Source organism: Emydura macquarii, unplaced genomic scaffold (genome assembly GCF_026122565.2).
Source record: "Emydura macquarii macquarii isolate MOO-44397 ecotype Brisbane River unplaced genomic scaffold, CSIRO-AGI_Emac_v2 contig_75, whole genome shotgun sequence".
NCBI classification, from domain to species: domain Eukaryota; kingdom Metazoa; phylum Chordata; order Testudines; family Chelidae; genus Emydura; species Emydura macquarii.
The window spans coordinates 103,923-118,813 of NW_027130212.1; positions in this window are offsets into that span (position 1 = coordinate 103,923).

Here is a 14,891-nt window from a genome sequence, read left to right on the forward strand (position 1 = left end):
TTTTTAGAAGGCCTCATTCTGCTTTACTACCTCTGTAAATGGAGAAATTCAGAACCGAGATTGACAGAAGATTTTATTATTTGAATTCTTTACAAATTCCCAGTTGCTTTCATCAAAAGGCTGAAAAGTAAAAATACAAAATCCAGAGACTGTTATTAGACTTGGGAATATTGAATGACTTTTCTTTCCTTTAAGTATAAAGAGTGAAAACACATTTGGGGATTTGCAGTGAATTTGGATTCTATATTCAGCTGTTAGGCGTGAGTTTGTAGGCGTGAGTTTATTTTATTATCAGATGTAACTGATGTGTAAAAATGATTTCTCCATATGTATCCAAATAGAGAGGTATTATAATTACTAAACTTTCCTTGACTTAAAACTTGAATACATCATCCATCTAATAATTGTAGTAGTTCCTACTTTATTATAGTTGCTCCTAAACTATTGCTTGTTAAGGTTTTATTTTCCAGATATGTTGACAGGAGGAAATTAAAGAAGAGCTTTTCTAAAGGTTAGTTAATTACAGATTGTTATGCAGATGTAGACTCCCAAATAATCTAATACCGAGCAGTACATTAAAACTCACCTTTTATTTGCAGTGTTAAATTGCCAATCAAATTAAACATGACTGAACTAGAAAAAGGCCTTGTGTCTTGGTGTTTGGGTTTAGATGACAGTTTAAACAGTGAGTGTTTTACTGATTTTCTATAACATACATAGCACTGTTCATCACAGGTTCAATAAAAGTTCATATATTCATGCTATGTGAGTGAGCATGGTTCACTGGATAGAATGCTAGCCTGGAATCCAGAAGACCTCCATTCTGAGCTCATCCCTGCTGTTGATCTGCTAGAATCTTGGGCAGGACACTTCACTTTCCCTATCAGTAAAACAGGGATAATTATACTTTGTAAAGTACTGGGAGCTCTGTGGATGAAAAAGGATAAACACATTTTAATGAACAAACTAGTTACATTTCATAGCATACCTCCCTGGTAGGGAAATGAATAGTAGACTGTTGATAAATGGTATGGTCAATTGCTTGACCACACTTTGGTTTGTTATGAATATAGTAGAGCCCCAATGACCAATATCAGTCAGGCTTATTGATCTAAGCCAATTATATAGTATAAGAAAAAGATTCTATACAATACCATCTCGTGAAGCCATGTTACATTCACCTTTTGCAGAAGGTGTGCTCCCAAAATTGCACATTTCAGCTGGTATATATTTGATTTTTACATGTTGCAAAAATCCAACTCATCAGTTTGCTCCAGTTCCCTAACTTGTTCTGTTCCTTTCTGATCTTTGTTTTGGATACTAGCGTCCCAGCTATAGGTCGATGAAGTTACTTCCCTAGCTTGTACTAAGCCATAGAACAATTGTAGCTTGATTTTTTGACAAGTTTTCTGTCTATTTATGCAGCTAACTACTTCAGCAAATACAAGGGGTGATAGCAGGGGTGACCAAACTGTGGCTCGTGAGCTGCATGCGGCTCTTTTACACTTAAAGTGTGGCTCGCGGAGTCTCCTGTGCCCCCCATTATCCACTTACCAGACTGGGATGGGGAGCTTGGAGCTTCTGCTTTTTGGCAGGGTGGTAGGGCTAGTAGATTCTGCCCAGTTGGGAGAGGGGCCTCGGGGGGTCAGTAAATTTGGCCGCCACTGGGTTATAGGATACTTACCATAAGTGAACAAGATTATGGTATGGGCCATTTGAGGCTATATCACTGTTAATATATATTCTTAATGTTGGTGCTTAATGCATACTACTGTAAAAGGTGGGGATAATACTTAAGCTGGCTAGCATACATATATAACATTAATATTAGCCAACAACTCAATCCTGCAAGTACTTGCTCACAAGAGCAGAGCTTTCTAATAGGAGTAGTCCTCTTGAAATCAATGGGACTATTCAAGTGAGAAAGGTTTGAGCCTTTCTCAAGAGATCTGAGATCTTCAAGGGCACCTATAGTTGCAGATAAGTGCCTAATGGGATTTTCAAAAGCACATAGGTGCCTAACCCCCACTGACTTCAAAATTTGTTTTTGAAAATCCCACTAGGCAGTTACTTGAGTCTTTAGGAGTCTAAATAACTTTGAAGATCTGGTCCTCAGCTCCTTGAGGGAGGGGCATTAATCTATACAGCTTCAAGCACTTTCTTGGCTCTTAACTAATAAGGATTATTGTCACCACTATACACATAGGTGAACTGAAGTCTAGAAAAGTTAAGTGACTTTCCTAAGATCACCCAGTGAGTCAGTGGCATAGCTAAGAATAGAACCCAGCCTCCTGCCATAACCGCTCAACTCCTTCATTGTTTTGCCTCATACTAGGTTCTACATCTCAATGTTCATGAATGGAAACTGACACCATAATTAATCTTAAAACTGGTGTGTTAAACTCGTACTGCACCTACACTAGCTGTGTAACACTGTCCGTGGATGGTGGTGATGAGAAATTTATCAGAGGACGGAAATAAAGGCATACTCTTTGAAGAATGAGATAATTATCCTATGGCCTTCACTGAATTTGCACATGCAGTTTAATGCATCTTCATTCTGTTATTAGCCACACAATCCTTAATAACTAGCTATATTTCATGGCAACTATGCAATTAATTTGCAACATCCCACTCTTTATTTAATATTGGAGAAAGCTAATAGTGGATAACTTTCATACAAATTTGATTCTCTTTTGGTGATAATTATAGCTTATCTTTAAAGGATAAATTCTCACTTGCATACGAGATCAATATCTGAAATGATTCATGCACCAAAAATACCAACAGCTAAAATCAAATTTCATACATTTGTGGAAAAACATATTCTACCCATGTACTGTTTTTGCAGCACTTTGTCTCACATCTGACATACCTAATTTATATGGTGTCATGCCCTCAATTTTCTGTCTCTAAACATTTTTCTTTATTGGGGAATTGGCAGTGAATTTAGACTATAAGGAATGCATCATGGTTAGCAATGAAAATTGAATTTATTAAAAACTTAATTAGATTTAAATGACACAATCCTTTCTCTGTAATCCTCAGCATTTTAACAATGACTGCCAAATATGATAGATTCATGTCAGGAAACAGGGAGTATTGTTACATGTTTTGATATAGTATGTGGGGCTGTTCTTTATTTCTCTGAATAATCCAGCAAGAATTGAGCCTTGTTAATATTATAGAGAAGTTTTTCCTTAATGAAAAAGGAAAAATGATTAAAAAAATTAAAAAAAAAAAATCCAGCTGATGTTTCACGGTAAGCCGTCTGGGACAAATTGGCCTAAAAACTGATCTCACTAGCCTTTAAAAAGCTTGCAGATACGTACATTATAATACTCACACTATAGGTCAATTTGTAGCCAGATATCTCAACTTCACATGTGAATGAACGCTAAGGGCAACTCAGGTCAAAACTAAACAGAAGAATTTCAGTACTGAGACTGCCATTTCCTCAGCAATAAGTGGGAGAAAGCTAGAAGAAAGCACAATAGATAGGATGAAAAGACAAAGATACAGCTAGTTGCACAATGTTTATTTTAAATCTGCACTTGCTTAGCTTTACCAAATGTTAAGGGCCAGCCCCAGAAGGGCTTGGTAGGGGGTGGGGAGAATCTTATTAAAGGGCAAACCCTGCACTGAGGTGAGTTGGGGTAGGGTGACCCGTTTGTCAAAAGGCAAAAAGCAGGACACATACAGGAGCCCTGCCCCCTAGCCAGGCTGGAAGCCAAAGCTGGGCTGTGGTAAGAGCTGCCCAGGGAGCCAGGCCTCTCCATCTGACCTGGGTTGGGGGCCAGGGTGCCCGAGAGCACCCCTGGCCTTTGTCTCCACTCCCTGGGCACACACTGCCCAGAGTAGGTGGAGGGTCTGGGGCACCTCACATTGGGCTGGGATCCCTGGGCAGCTCTTACTACTGGCTGGCTCAGCTTCTGGCCTGGCCAGGAGATGGGGCCTTGGGAGGGGTGGGGACAGAAGAGGAAGAGTGATTGTGGGGCTAAGATCCACCTCAACTGCTCCCACTTCCACCAGGAAGAGACTGGTGGTGCTCCTGAGCCTTGGGCAGGTGTGGGCAGCACCTCAGGGAATCCGAGACAAATGCTCTCCTGGAGTCATTCAGTCCAGGACCGGGATTTGAACTCTGAATTTCAGGACTGTGCCACCCGATTCAGGATGGGTGGTTATCCTTAAGCAGGGGGGTAAAAAGTTGCTGAAGTAGGTGCTCCTGGGAAAAAGATTGCTCGGTGTTCTTGATCACCCTAGTAATCTACAAGTACCTGGCTTGATTTGACAGCAGTAACTAGATAATTAGGTGGTTCTCTCACAATCTGTGCTTAAAAACATGGTTATGATCAGGCTGAATTGTGTCATACCTTTTTGTGATGTGAACAAATCAGGACTCGGCAAAAATTATAATATTCCTTTCAATAGTGACCAAAATAGGATTTGAATAAGGGTTTCCAGAGACGTATTTCAACACACTGCGCAGCTCAGAATAATTGTCAGACTGTCAACTACAGTAAAAGGGAAAACATTGGGAGAAGTATAGCAGCACACTTGCATGCTTCATTAAAAGATAAGAACTTTATTACTGTCTCATGGAAACAAATGCTCCCTCTCTTTCAAATGAGGTTAAAAAAAGCATGTATTACTGGATCTATCAGTGGAAGCTAAGTGGCTGGCAGCCAGACAAATACTTAAAATTGTTGTCCTCCTGCAGTCTTCCAAACATCCCTTTGTTCAGAAGTGACTGAAGTTTATTTAACTGTTTTGGCACACTAAGACCTCATTTATCATATGTATATGTATATCAGCTCTGTGAATTCTCATTGGCTTTGATTAGTTTAGATTTCAAATGTAGTATTTAATTTTCCAGGTTGTCTATAGGGTTGAGTTAGTGTTTCCTAAGGGTCTAGCTCTGTTTCACTTGATCTTACAGTTTAGTTCTGTACAAACTCTCACTTTGTGATTTCGTTTTTTTACTTTGTGTATAATTCTTATCTCTGGTTTGAGAACTTGGGGGGTGAAATTCAGACCCATTCACGTCAATGGCAAAACTGCTGTTGACATGGGACCAGGCTTTCACCTCCAGTTTTTTATTAAGTTTATAATTTACCTGAAGTTGTATACTACTTACTAAGATTTAAGTCTCTTAATATGGGGGATTGGTAGTCAAATCATGAAGTTTATCAAGTCAAATCATGAAGTTTGTTAGTTATATACACTAAGTATATGCACTATGTATCGACACTAAATATGAATGAAAGGTTTTAGAATCTCACAGAAATTGTAGTTGTGGACATTTGACTTCCAACAACCATTTAGTTCAACCATATTCTTTCACCTTAATTACACATGAATACTTTTTTCTTTGCACATGTATTTAGAATATGGCTTCTGTATCTATGAATACCCATATTGACATGTGAATAAAGGTATTCAAACCTGAATAAAGGTAGCCATTATCATTTCCCTGTTTAAAATGTGTCAGCCCTCCATTCAGGGAGCAGACACACTCCTGCATAACTTAGATAATCACGCTCATGGAACTGTTCATTATTTGCTGTTTGAAACCATCTGGAAGCATCTCATGGGTTGTACATTTAAGTTATTTGGCATATACTAACAGACAAAAAGGGACAAAGTTTTTGGGATAACATATTTAAAACAATTGATTCAATCACTACTTCTATTTTTAAATTTATTTTTAAAATTATCCCTAGCAGAATACTCTTTACCATATTTCATTTTCAGAAGCACCTAAGTGACTTAGAAGTGCAAATACCCCTTGACATAACCCTTCAAAAAGATGGCCAGCATTATCTCTGTTTTACACACTGGGGAAGTGGAAGTACAGAGAAGTTGTCTTCCCATGGTCACGTAATAAATCAATGATATACTCTGAAAAGAAAAGCGTTTGTGGGAGAGGGGGTGTTTGGAAACTATATTTTAAAAGTATGTGCTGTTGTCAACTAGTGACCTGAACGTTCTTTTTTTCTCTGACGTCATCTCAAAATCACATAAGGGCTGTTGACAGAAAAGTGTGATTTAGTAGTCTGAGTTGGGTGGTAGACCTCCTGGGATTGTTCTGTATCTCAAATATTTACAGATCACTAATTGCTATAATATAATTCTAGGCCAGTAGTACTGTAACTTTCTCATATTAGGGCCTTCCTTCCGTTTTAGTTAATTAGGATCAAGCTGAGACTCTTCTCCATTTAGCAAGATTGAAAGAGCAGTGTGGTGATGATCCCTTGCATCTGAACTCCTGAAAGGTTGAGATCCATGTTTTCCTGGTTTGCCATTGCCTTACCGTGTGATTTGTTTGTGATGAATCAGTTTGTCTGTACAAGTCTGTAGGAAATGGTGGTTACAACCTTGAGTGTAGGACAGTTTGAAGAATGTGACTTTGTAGAGATGTCAAGGATAGACCAAGGTAATTTTATTGTGAAAAATTGTGAGGTAATATTTTTTATTGGACAAACTTCTGTTAGTGAGAGACGCAAGCTTTTGAGCTTACACAACTCTTCAGGTCTGGGAAATGTACTTGTGTGTAACAGCTAAATACAAGATGGAACAGATTGTTTAGCATAAATCGTTAATGCATTTCAAGGGACCATTCAAGGTGAAGTGGCCTGTTAAACTTCCTCCAGTCATAGGGAGGAAAAGAAGGGAGGAAAACCAGCTGAGGGGGGGTAGAAGTGTTAGTGGAGTATAGATTGTTGTTATAAGCCATAAATCCAGTGTCTCTATTCAGTCCATGACTTTTAGTGTCTCGTGAAGTTATGAATTTAAGTTCCCAGGCTTGTCTTTTGAAAGTGTTCATGACTGAGTGCAAACCGCAGGGCAGAGTGTCAAGAGCAGGGCAGACACCCCAAAATGGTTGTGTATGTTTTATAATTAGATTTTACCAACCCAGTAACAACTGTGAACTTCTAAAGCACTATAACAGTTTTCCCATGGATTCAGACAGTCCCCTTGTGCATTCCAGTCTATCTTGCCACATAGGCAAGCTGAATTCAGAGATAGTTGGTTGCTATTCCCCAAAGATCACAAGTTTTAGGTTGCTTCCAGTCACTTACTCCAGGTCAATTTGTCCCAAAGGACCACTCACTTATCCCAGTGCTCTCTAAAGACAATGCCTGCAGCCCATCCTGTAATAAACTAAAGACTTATTAACTATGAAAAAGAAATGATACTACAAGGTTAGATCAGGCAAATATATACACAGATGAATTAGTCTATGGTTTTTAAAAGAAGACATTTGTAGTAATCTGTCTGCTCTGAATGTCTTTTAAGGCTAACTCAGGTTGACCCTGGGGATCTCTGCTTCTGTTTTGTAGTTCCAGGACTGTGAGTCTAAATGGCAAAAGAGATGAAAAATGTTCTTGTCAGCTGTTTATTTCCTCTTTCCAGAATTCAAGGTGATGGGATGAGCTCTTTTGCATGTAGCCTCTTCATGGGCATGAAAGGGCAATTTATATTGTGATGTCCCACAATGGCCCATTTAGTTTAGTTTTGATAACTTTCTTAATGAGCAGGAGACATCCCTTCTGACTGGGTTGACAGTTTCAGAGCAAACATTTTTTTTGTCATAAAGCAAAAACGTAAATATTACTTTGTAGTATGGGAAGGATATTATAAGTGAGATTAATGCATGCGGCAATTTACAGGCATTTCATAAAGACTAAACACATTGTTCAGTACCCATTTTAACAATACTAACACACAAAGAGTGGTTTCTGGCAATGAATTTCAGTGCTCAGCTGAAGCCTAAAGTCTTGACAGGACGTGGCACCAGGTCTGCCAACATCGCATCCCCAGTGCAAAACTGGTGTACGACTGGGTGTCACCAATGTTCTGGAATATCCCTATTCTGGATAAGGCATCTGCCACTAAAATTTCTTCCATTTCAGCGGGACTATTTCCATGTCCAATTTCTGTAGAGCAAGGCTCCAACATAATAATCTAGAATAGATCCCATTAGCTCAGTGTAACTGTATTTGAGGGGAATAATCTCTCATGTTCTGAACTTTTTTTATTAAACAAATGTGGTTAAATAGTCCAAATGATGGCATAACAATCCCACTCAATAACAGTATAATTTTGGTCTGTTGGGGTTAGTTTTTAATCAAAAAGGCAACGGGATGCCTCTTGTTTCCCACCTCACCTAACCCAACGTTACAAGCATCCATACACAGCACAAAGGGTTTGCTGTCAGGGCTGACCAAAACAGGCTCTTTAGACAAAGCCTCTTATGTTCTGGAAATCTCTTTCACAGACCTCTGTCCATACCGTCCAGTCTGGTTTCCCCTTTTTTTGTAAGGTCGTTAGGGGGCCATAATGTCACTAAACCTTTTAGAAACCTCTGGAAATAGTTGGCCAGACTGATAAAGGACTGGACCTGCTTCTTGGTTTGTGGGGCAGACCAACTTTGAATGGCTTCTACCTTTAAAGGTTCAGGCTTAAAGGTTTAAACCCAGCTCCCACCCCCTGGCCATACCTCTGCAGCCCCCATCTTACATTTGGACATCTTGGCACCTTCTCAGTCTTTGTAACACAATTCAAGTAGTCTTGCCAGGAGTTGCTAAAAACCACCAAGTCCTCTATATAGGTTCTGGCAAAGCTCTGTAACCTGCAGCACCTGGTTGACAATCATCTGAAAAGTAGCCCCTGCATTAATTAATCCAAAAAACATAACCTTAAATTCACATAGGCCAGATTCCACTATAAAAGTGGATTTGGGCATCAACGTATAAAGGAATTTGCCAATACCCACAAGTCAAGTCCGGAGTGCTTATGAACTTTGCACAGCTCAATAGATTCAGTAGGTCCTCTACCTGGAGAGTAGGTTATGGGTCAGATTGCGTGATAGCATTTAACTCCCTAAAATCTACACTCAGCCTCATGATTTTAACCTTTTTAGGTACCATCACAATAAGATGCCCAGACACTTTTTGATTTAGTAATCATCCCACTTATCTAGAATGCTTTCCACTTCCTCCTAAATTTGCCTTGGCATCTCTCCTTTAGCATGATATGCTTTGCTAGGACTAGGGTGGGGCCCTGTACTTTCAATGGAATGTACACTTATCAATTAAACTTGCTCGATTGGAAAATATCTGGCTGTGGTGCTTTTGGGTCAGGTTCAAACCCTCCCAAATATGAATGCTGTCTAGAGGAGCCTCTTCCTTATTCTCCCTGACCTAATCAATTAAGGGGGCAATAAATGTTCCCTCATCAGCACAACAACTCATATTTACTGCCATCTCCCTTTCATGGTAAGCTTTCAATCTATAGACATGTACTGTTCGCACAGGTCCCCTGCTATGGAGCTTCCTTACACTATTAGTGACCTCATTCACCCTTTTTATCGCCTCCAAAGGTCCTTCCTCACAATACTGCATTTTGTTCTTCCTCAAGGGAATCACACTAACACCAAATCCCCTGTGTCAAAAGATCTTTGTTCAGCATGCCTGTCATACAAAGTTTTCTACATCACCTGACTTCTATCAAGGTTTTGCTGTACCAAATCTACCACAGCTTTAAAATTCCCCTTAAAACAAGTGACATTCTCCCCTCTAGTCTGTCTTGTCTCTTCAGTACTACCCTCACAAGAGTCTCAAATCAAATCCAGGGGTCCCCACATGTCTCTCATAAAGGGGGCAAAGCCAGTAAATTTTTGGAGGGAACATTTCTGTATGAAAATAACAAGTAAGGGAGTCCCAGTAATTCTCCTACCTGGTAACAAACATCTTCTTTCAATGTCCCATTAAATCTGTCTAGCAGACATTAGTTTCTGGATGATAGAGGCTGGCGTTTATGAACTTCACTCCACACAATTCATGTAGCTTTTTGAAAACTTCAGATGTGAAATTTGAACCACAGTCTGACAGCATTTCCCTGGGAAAACCTACTTCAGCTAACAATGGTAAATAGTGCAGTAGCCACAGTCTTCCACATTGGACAGAGCTGTTGCTGTGATGCTGTATGATAGAATATAACAGGGATGGCCAAACCATGGCTTGTGAGTCATATGCAACTCTTCTACAGCTAAAATGTGGTTCACGGAGCCCCTAGTTTCCCCGCATTCTCCACTTACCAAACTGGGGTGGGGAGCTTGGAGCTTCTGCCCTGTGACAGGGTGGTGGGTCTAGAAGATTCTGCTGAGCAAAGAGAGGGATCTCGATGAAGGAAGAGGGTCAGTATGTTTGGCCTTCACTGGAAGAGAACCATTTATATAAAGTGATATTGCCACTGTTAGAGAATTGCAACAAAACTTGTACGAAGTATAGCATATCAATGGAAATGTTATGATTTGCTGAAGATGATCATCCTGTTTAAATCAGTGCATCATCCCTGTATCTGAAGATATGAATATTGGCTACATATATCTGTATCCCAAATGTGTTTGTTTCTGGGGTAATATTCACCAGGTGAAATCTACACTGAAACCAAACAGTTTTGTGGTGGTGGCCCATCAAAGGCAATTAATTCTCACAATTGGCCATAAAAGAAGCTTGTCCCACTCAGTGAGCCTTTCAGTGGATGCATCATCCACAGTGTGGGTAATGGCTGCCCCTGTTAGTCAAAAAGCCATGTAAGGGTATGTGAAGTGCTCATGTGACCTTGGACTCCATCTTGTGCCTGTAACTTTCCACAAACTGTGCTGTGAGCTTTCCTTTGGGACGGTGAAACTCCAAGCACATGGTAGAGGGGATAAAAAGACCCTTGAATCATCTCAATGTTGCCTCTTTTCTGCTCTGATTCTGCAGACTATGGACTTAGATCCATAGACCCTTCATTTTGGACTGAGGATCTTTTGGAAGTTACCAGAGACTTTATAAGTCAGCAATTTATTTAACCACTTCTACAAACCTTATAAGAACTTTGCAATGATTGTATGTATATGATCTGGTAACCATTTTAACTCTTCTTTTCTCATATAAATAAACCTTTAGATTTTAATTTCCAAAGGATTGGCAACAGTGTGATTATTGGTTAAGATCTGAGTTACTATATTGGCCTGGGTATGTGGCTAATCTTTTGAAATCAGAAGAACCCTTTTGTTTAATGAAATTGGTTTTCAATAGCTAGTCATAATAAAGTCTAGTGTCTGGGTGGTGAAATAAGAAGACTGCATTTTGGACTTCTTGTTAACCAGTGTGGTGAGACGGAAGTTTACTTTTGTCACTGGCTTGGTATATCTAATAGAATAACCACCAGTCTGGGGTGAGTCTACCCGATTTCTCAGCAGTTTGTCCTGACTCTGGCATCCTCAGCTGTGACCCATGAAGGCATAGTGACATTTGCTTCATGGTATTTATTGGTAGAATCCACCACAACAAGTGTATAAACCCCTTCAGGAATGGAAAGAAATAGTGACGGGCCCTACATTCTCTACAAACACTCTGGAAAATACCTCCTTGATTATGGGCAATGGCTGCAAAGGCAGGGTCCCTTTAATATCAGGCTTCTGACATAAGTCAAAACTCTTATGGTAATTTTTTTTTTACAGTCTCAAACATGAGGCCAATAACCTGTGACAGGATTAAATTGAATTATCTCCACTCCTAAATGTCCAGCAAATGGGCAATCATGAACTAATTGCAGCAACTCCATTCAATTCTACCAACCCCCACCTCACCAGGTCTTTTTCCCTATGAGAGCCTTCCCGTACAACAATCTACCCTTCCCCAGTCACTACACACTCAATTGAACTCACTTAGGAGAATAAGACAAAAACACCACATATGGAGGTGAACACTTTTTTTCCCCAAAGCTATTACTTTATATCTTACCTATTAGTCCTTATCCTCAAAGGAAATCTGCCCAACACTTTCAAAAGCTAAGCCTGGGAACTTAAATTCATAACTTTTCTAGTCACTAAAAATTATTGACTGAATAGAGACCCTGGATTTATGGCTTTGTTGCCACAATGTATAAACCACTGACAACCCCCAGCTGCCATTCCTCCTACTCTTCCCCCTATGACTGGAGGGATATTAATGGGCCATGTCACCTTGAATTGTCTCTTGAAATATGTTAATTACACATGCTAGACAATCTTTTCCATTTTGTATTTAGCAGCGATACTTTGAGTGCCTATCCCAGACCTGAAGAAGAACTCGGTGTAAGCTCCAAAGCTTGTCTGTCTCTCACCAACAGAAGTTCTTCTAATAAAAGATATTACCTCACCTACCTTGTCTAATATCCTGGGACTGACATGGCTACAACACTGTATAATTCCCAGAAGAGGTATTTATCATGCTTGTATATTAAAATAAGACCAAAGAAAATGCCATTCTTTTGACATGTTGACTCGTGGAGTTTTTTTCATTGCATCTCAATATACATAATTGGTAAGTTAAGACATCTGTTGCCAACTCACTATCTTATCAATTACAGAAAACAGCTGTAACAACACATAGTCTCTTCCTTGGACATCTGGATCTGCTTTCTAAAGATTAGTGTCTCAGAGCAATAGATCATACACAACCCCTAATTCAACAACACACTAAGACTTAGCCTGAATACTAAAGATAATAGATACAAAGGGTCATGGGAGTCTGGTTCATCTGCTAACAGTAGTATATGCTTCCTTGGTGTGTAAGCCCATTTCAATATTTCTACTGTCATATTGAAAATACTCAAATCCCCAGATAGTTAGAAAGATGACAAGGTTATGTCACTAATTGTGTTTTAGATCTGTGCAGAGTCTCATTGAGGATCTTGGTCATTCATAATGAAAACCAAAAACTTTAAAATTCTTAACAGGGAATGAATGCCTGGCTCTGAGGACTGGGTCTACCTCAGAGCAATGGATGTTGAATGCCCAGGCTGCTATGGAGCCAGGCTGAGAAGCTGGCAGGAAACCTGGCAGGCATGCTTTCATCAAAATTTAGTTTAAATTGGACCATCTCTGCAAAATGTCTTAATTATGTGAGGAATTGGCAAACTTTGAAAACTTTTTGTCCTAATTCTTTCAGCCAGCTCTAATATTTATATTGACCTGTGGAGTCTGTCAAATTTATGGACACTATCTCCAGTGACAATTTTTAATCTAACAGGTTTCTTGCCACTTCTAGGATTCACAATCTATCAAATCTTTGAAATTATCAGTAAAGGACTTCAATAAAGTGGGGTAAAAGGCAAGAATAAGCACAATTGGCCAACAGGACTCTGTACACTTTAGGAAGCAGTCCTTTAATGTATGCATATGAACACAAAGTCCTCCATAATAGGACAGGAGCAAGAATATGCACATTAATTTTGGAATGCAGTATATTTTGAGTGAATGGCACTGTAGATGATCTCCCATGTAGGAAGAAATATTATATCTTGTTTTTCATGAACACTTTCATGTAAGAGGTAGTAATTTGTACACCAGGATTAAATGGAGTTTGAAATCAATGCAATAGTCACACTTTAAATACAGCTTTATATTTTAAAAAATGCTTAAAGTGGTTATAATTTCAACAGAGCATATTCAAAATATTTAATTCAAATAAGAAGTGAAATTAGTATTTTGACTAGCAATCAGGATTCAAGACAGCAATTTTTTCCGAGCTCACTGATTCCTAGAGCTATGATTTTTACAAACTTGCCACTGTTTTTCCCTTGAGGCCAAATTTAAGCAATGTGTGGGAAAGTATAATAAAGAATAGATGTTCTGCAGGGGAAATTGCTTTAGAACACCAAAAGTAGGGGAGAAAATGTTTGCTTGAAAGGCAAAGGAAAACAACAACACAACCCAATTCAACTGCAGATGCAAAGGGATCACTGACCTGCATGTCATCATCACATACCTATCATCTGTCATAATAGTGTTGATTAAACATATAAAAGTAAAGGCATTTGGTTTTATTTTGTGAGGCATGCTAGTCTATCATTTTATTGTAGATCTATGTGTTAGAAATAACCAAACAGGTTGTCCTGGGGGTGGACTGGGGAGATGGAACCCTTTATTACCTGCTCGTTCCACCTCGACGCCGCAGGTGAGCAACAAGGGGGTTACTATACAATTCTTTTATTCATAACAGTATGTAAATGTATACATTTTCAGCAACTCCCCATAGACCCTTATTTGGTTACATTGACACCTATCAAATGAATATTAACAACTACATAATGAATATAATTATACCCGCTCCTGTGTGTTGTTTACAGGGTTACCATACGGAGGTCAGGCACATCACCTTAAAACCTATAAATTTTACACTAACATTCTTTGAAGTAAAGGCATGCCAGTGGGAAAAGGAAGATAATACTTTTTTCCAACCAAAAGGCCTCGCACAGAAATAGCGATAAACTTATTCCCTGCGCAGATGGCCAGGAAGGGAGGAGAAGAAGAGAGAGAACAGACTCTAACTAAAATTCACACCAATTAACAGAATTAAAATTTGCCCTTGCCTTGATCCTGTTCCCTGTAATTTACGCCTGGCTACTTATCCAGCTTTTAACTCTTTACTCTCCTACACCATGTAATAAGACAATTAACCTATATCTGGAGTTTCACTGCATATAAAATCAGCATAACATACTAGTTAATAAAATGACAGGCAGAGGTGGATATTCAGTCCTTTAATCCTGTTCAATGTCATAATTACCTTATTTCTGAAAATCATAGCTATCACTTTTTCCTTAGGTTTGTCAGGAAAGCATGTCTGTGTAGCTTCTGTTAAACTAATTTGTGCTCCTGAAATTGAAAATGAATATCCGAGGTCACACGACATCTCCACTAGTTAAGGTCTAGATGGAATTCCTGATTTAAGTAAGTTCTTATTGTAGTGACTTTGGACCTGACTCTGCAAAGATTTTAAACACATGTGCTTTTAACTTCCTGAATTCAATGGGACTACTTGGATTAAGACTGGAAATAAGGGTGAACA